At 47.2% G+C, this 5,479-nt stretch overlaps 1 pseudogene; it reads right to left on the bottom strand.

The window, feature by feature from the left end:
• Positions 1-210: 210 nt before the first annotated feature.
• LOC147708895 (GTP-binding protein 2 pseudogene) lies at positions 211-4,717 on the bottom strand (annotated as a pseudogene).
• Positions 4,718-5,479: the final 762 nt, after the last annotated feature.

Raw genomic sequence — 5,479 nt, 5'->3', positions numbered from 1 at the left:
TGAAATGTAAATACACTGAGGGGACAAGATGGGGAGCAAGTGGGAATGAAACATACTGGCATGTCACTCACTCATGCATACACCCATGTACACATACACACACACACAGACGTAAAAGGCTTAACGGTGCGAATTACAAAAGTTCCTCACACCTGCAAGCTGCCATAATGATGCTAATAATTGTGTTCCAAGTTTAAAACTAGTCCAGCCAAGTGCAACTACCCTCACTTTCCCACTACCAAGTTTGTGACTTCTACATAAACACATTTTGAACGTCCGGACTCTAAAAGAAAATCACAGCACTGAATGAGAACTGGAAATTAAAGAAACTAACATTTCTGGTTCCTTTGTAAAATAAAACTTTAGCTAAAGGATTGTTCAGCAATTTGCATCCTTTGCACCACACCTGTTGCCAGCAGACCAAGTGTACGAAATGGTTCCACTTCTCAAGCCAAAAGAACCCAATGGCGCATTTGCCATCGGTCTGCTCTTAGGATTACAAGCTCACAGAAAGTGAAATTAACAAATCTGTTGTTCAGCCCACTCATTAGTAAATAATAACAATTAAATACAGGGTGAATTTCCTCTGGACTTAGAGTGCAGCTGAAAAACAAAACAACCTTTTCACACTTATTTTAAAGGCAGACATGCACAGATTTAAACACACAGTATACATGAAGTGAGATAAGGGCAATGGGTTCTGGACCAAATTGTTAAACACCCTTCTTAAGGCTTGATTACAAGTATAGGTGCTACTTAACCCATCTGGTAAATAACAATACCACATGATATGTTATTTATAGGGTGCAATAGATAAAACCTATTACGAGTGTGTGGAATACAGTGTGGATTTTAGTTTTTATTGCACCAAAATCTGCATGTTACAGTAAGTACTGTATGTATCCCCATTACATTTTGGCAGATTTGACCTGACAAAATCAAACAAAGGTTGATTTATCTAATGCATCAGATATCGGAAACGTTAAATATCTTCAAACTCATAATTTTGACCCATGCATAAACATGGGTAAACGTATGTGTTCGAATAGAACAAGCAACTCCTAATACCATTCGATAATGACTGGAGAAGTGAACAGTGAACATCTGGGTTGCCAAATCTGTACAGGCTGGCCAGAGGGGGTGGTCTGGTAGGCACACAAAGGTACCTTATTCAGCTCCCCAAGAGACGTGAACAGAACTGGGGCGGTGGAAGGTGTTTGAAAGGTACTACTACGAAGCAGAAACAGTCAGGAAGAGCAGATAGGTCCACTTGTAGGATACTCAGGCCTGTGGAACAGCACCATGGCGATGCACAGGGCTGCTTTGGGGAGTCCGAGTTATCAGAAGCGATTTGAGCAGATACATGACTTAATGAATAAGGATGTAGGAGGATCCAACAGATAAGCAAGACCTGGAACCCTCTAAAAACAGGGTCTGTTTAAGCACTGGTCTGGCAGATAATGGTCTTTACTGACTGGGACGATGCAGAGCAGCAAGCGTCCGAAAGAGCAACAAAAACTGGGTAGAGATGGTCAGACAGTGAAAGATAAAAAAGATTCAGAGAAGGAACTACACAGAGCACCACAGAAGACACAAGATGGAAAGATACAAAAGGTTAAAAAGAGTGCAGTCAAGCTCGACAAGAGAATGGTATTCAAGGTCGATGGATGCTCGCTAAGCACTGTTTGAGATAAATGTATGGGGGATGAACACGGATGGGGTAGAGTGTTGCATAGAAAGAAAAGTGGGTAAGGCAATCAGAAGGATTAAAACGAATTGGCAAGGAAAGCAGGAAGGGGAAGTAGAAAATGAATAAGTTAGGAGTGGTCAAAATCCGGTCAACTGAAGGGGAGGTAGCAATCAGCAGCAGGCAAAAAGGCAGATCAAAAGTATTCAATAAAGGGGACCACATGCGCTAAGAACATGACAGACGATTCCCTACAATCCCAGCACATGAAGTGCAACACAATCTGCTTATAGGGCAGATCCTAAGTGCACTGTGGCAGAAAAGGTTAGAAGTCACCACCCCATGCAAGATGATTTCACATCGGGAAGGTGCCCTGTACAATGAAGGAGATCATGGTGTATGAAGGAGAAGGCATTCGTAAAGTCATCTATACTGAAAACAGGGACCACGAGAGGTAGGCAGGAGTGGCAGGGAAAATAGGAAAAGGCAGAAAGTAGGGGAAGATAGGAAGACGACGACAACCTCTTACCTCTTCAAAAAAGAGGAAACAAATCTGATGGCTCTCTGATAATGATTGCAAATCTACCGACAATTTTAACACACAACAGTCAGGAAACATCTTAAAAGGCATAATGGAAGTTCCAGCAGAACTGGATGCTATGGTACACACAAACACAAAGCTCTACATGGAGACAACGAAAGGCCAAAGCACCGCCTACAAAGGCAGCTGGCAACAGGCAGCCTTCCAAACCATGCTACCAGTAAAAGAGCACATGTAAAATCCTTCACTTGAGAGAACCGAAAGGCAAATTGCCCTTCAAATTAAAAAGAAATACATTTCTGTGCAGTTTGCTTTGGGGTAAGAAAAAAGCTAAAACATCCTCAGTTCTTTGTTTTTAAGTAAGTGATAACAGGGGAAGGGTGTGGGCTGGGGCCAATGCCGCTGAGCCTGTTCCGAAGGCGCAGGGAGGGGGTGAAAGGGAGATGCAAGGCAGAAGAGGGTCACATTAGATGATCTGAGAGGGGGTTCAGGTCCTCTTATAGTCATATGGACAATCCATGATGGCATATTGTACACGCATCTACACACAGGGAGAGAGGTGAGACCGGGCTGCAACAGCCGTCACTTGGGTAGGAGATGTAGCCCAATTACAGGACAATGTTCAAGTCGCAGCTCAGTTCTCCGTTCCAGCTTTCAGTCGTTGCTTCATCAGGACCTTCAGGGCGGCGTGGTGATGGGTCGCAGGTTGGTGACATGTCCAATACCCTTGGTGATGCCTTCTCTGAACAGGAGCTTGGTGCCAATCTTCTGGTATTCTGGATGTTTGAAAAATCGGAACCGCACAACAGCTTTCTCTCCAGTTCGAAGCTTGTCCTTTCCATAAATCTCTTCGACAATTGCAGTCTGCCGCATGTTTCCAACATGCACCGTCACCTGGAACCCTTTCTGGAACGTTGTGGCATGGAAGAGAAGTACGATCTCTGCTTCGAAGACCGAACAGATTGTGGGATTCATCTCTGGACTCACCATCACCATTCCCTTACGAAGCAGGGATCGATCAAATGGCCCCAAGGCCAGAGTAGCAGCTTGCCCTGCTCGAAGAACACGGCACGCTGAGCAATTCCTCTGCATACTGCACACCTTCAAGTCCAGGAACTTTCCATTGTCTATAGGGCCCACTACCAGGCGCTCCCCCTCTCTTCAGATGCCACTATATAGAGTCCCACCAACCACTGTCCCCACATCAGGAATCGTGTAAATCTCATCCACCTGAACTCTGTTAACTGCTGCATCAGCTCCTCCTGTTCTTTGCAGTTGGTTAACGGTGGAAGTATGTTGAGGAACACTTTCAGTATATCCAGGTGCTCTCCTGACACACTCGAAAGGGTGAAGATCGGTGTGATGTTGGGAGACTGTGCAAACTTCTGGGCGGCGGTAACAGCATCATCGTCTGTGCTCACTAGCATGGGGACCTTTTTGCAGCCTAGTTGTTTGAGAACCCGCTCCAGCTGTTTCACTGTCCGGTCGACGGTGGGCTTCGAGCACAGGTCTACCTTACTAACCACAATGAAAAAAGGGACCTTCAGGGCCATGGCTAGGCCAAGATGCTCCCGCGCTGTGCCAGCTATTCCAGTGTTTGCACTGACCACAAGCATTGCAAATTCCGGACAATAGCTGGTGAGCCCAAAGATGGTGGTCTTCAAGTATTTTTGGTGCCCAGCGAAATCAATGAAGGTGATCATCTTAGAGGCACTTTCACAGATCTCCTCCGCAGTCCGGGAATCGCTGTAATTCACCACCTCTCCTTTGCTGTTGAAAGCCAGGATCTCGAAGCTGATGCTAGACGTCCTGCCAGACTGGATCTCGTGGAGGTGACAGAAGAGGTTGAGACGTGCTCTCCCCCGCCCATTGTCCAGCTCTCCTTGGGTGAGAACCCCCAGCAGAGTCAATTTGCCGGAATCAACATTGCCCAGAACAGCGACTCGGAGATCTAGGAACTGCTGGTTGTCTGGAACTTTTCGGGCGAGAACCTCGGTTATTTTCCTTGGGATGTCGCTGTCGTAATCCACCTCACGCTCGCGAAGCACAGTGATGTCTGCACCGACCTTTTCTGCCATCCTTCGAAGGGTCTTCAGGGATGCTCGCATTTCTTCCTCCGACAACCCCACCAGCAGCCCGTTGTCCTCCACACCGATCTGATACACCGCCTCGCCGCGGCCCTCTTAGAGCAGCCACTTCATCTGGGTCACCAATTGCTCGAACCGGTACTGAGAGGGGTTCACCAGCTTCAGCTGGTATTCTATGTTTCCTTCTTCTGCCTCTGGGGGCAGACTGGTTGTGGGACTCTGCCGGTTGTTGTTGGTTCTTCGGCCCCGGCCCTTGGGCGCCTTCTTACCCTTGGGCTTCAGAGCGGGGCTGATCTCCAGGCCCGAGCAGAAGAGCTCGGCCATACGGACCTCCATGGCGCAGCTCTGACCCCCGGACTCCCCGCCCCCCGCCCGGCAGCAGCGGCTCAGTACCGCAGGCATCGGCCCTCTGACAGCCGGCCGGAGCCCGGCCAGCGACCTGACTCATTTTTTTAAAGTTGTAAGCAGTGGTCTTGTGACTTCTTTAAAAAACATATTTGGAGTCATTCCTGCTTTCTTCCATTCGATCTTCTCCAGCCTGTTTGGTGGATTTCCCGTTTTACTGGCGCTGGCTGCTGGCTTTTTGTTCCTATTTAGTTTTATTCAAAATGGATGCCCGTCCTGTGTTCGCAGACGAGCTGTCGCAGTTAGCACTGTTTCGCAACAGGATGCTTGAATACTATGGTGCGCTGCCACTCGCCACCTTAAGTGCAGCATATGGATTATCGTTTCGATTTTCCTATTTCACCTGTGTCCAGCCTGTCTTTCATTGCCTGAGCTGCGATTTCGACTGGGCCCTGGATTTGTGTCTCTGCAATTTGGTGTCTCCTGTAGTGGATTTTAATCATCTCATGAGTCCATTAGTTACTAATGAATTGCTTTTTTCTGACTGAGGGATTATGGCCTTTGCAGCGATGCATGGAGTACTGGGTCGTTGGAATATATTCGCAGCGGCGCAAGATTTCTTGGCACACAGCTTCATAGAAAACCCACTGAGGGTTCCTCTGATGGTACTAGAGGCTCCGGTAATTGAAGAGCATGTATGCTCTTTCTCACTATTGAATTGGATGGCTGAGTTATTTTCGGATGATAACAGTGACTTTCTTTTGGAAGCTGTTGCTGCTTATTTTGCATTCTCAGTTTTAGGCTGACTCCTATTGAGAC

This window comes from Lissotriton vulgaris, chromosome 6 (assembly GCF_964263255.1).
Source record: "Lissotriton vulgaris chromosome 6, aLisVul1.2, whole genome shotgun sequence".
Lineage (NCBI taxonomy): Eukaryota > Metazoa > Chordata > Amphibia > Caudata > Salamandridae > Lissotriton > Lissotriton vulgaris.
Note: the sequence above shows the minus strand (reverse complement) of the source record. Positions and strands in the feature narration are given on the sequence as shown.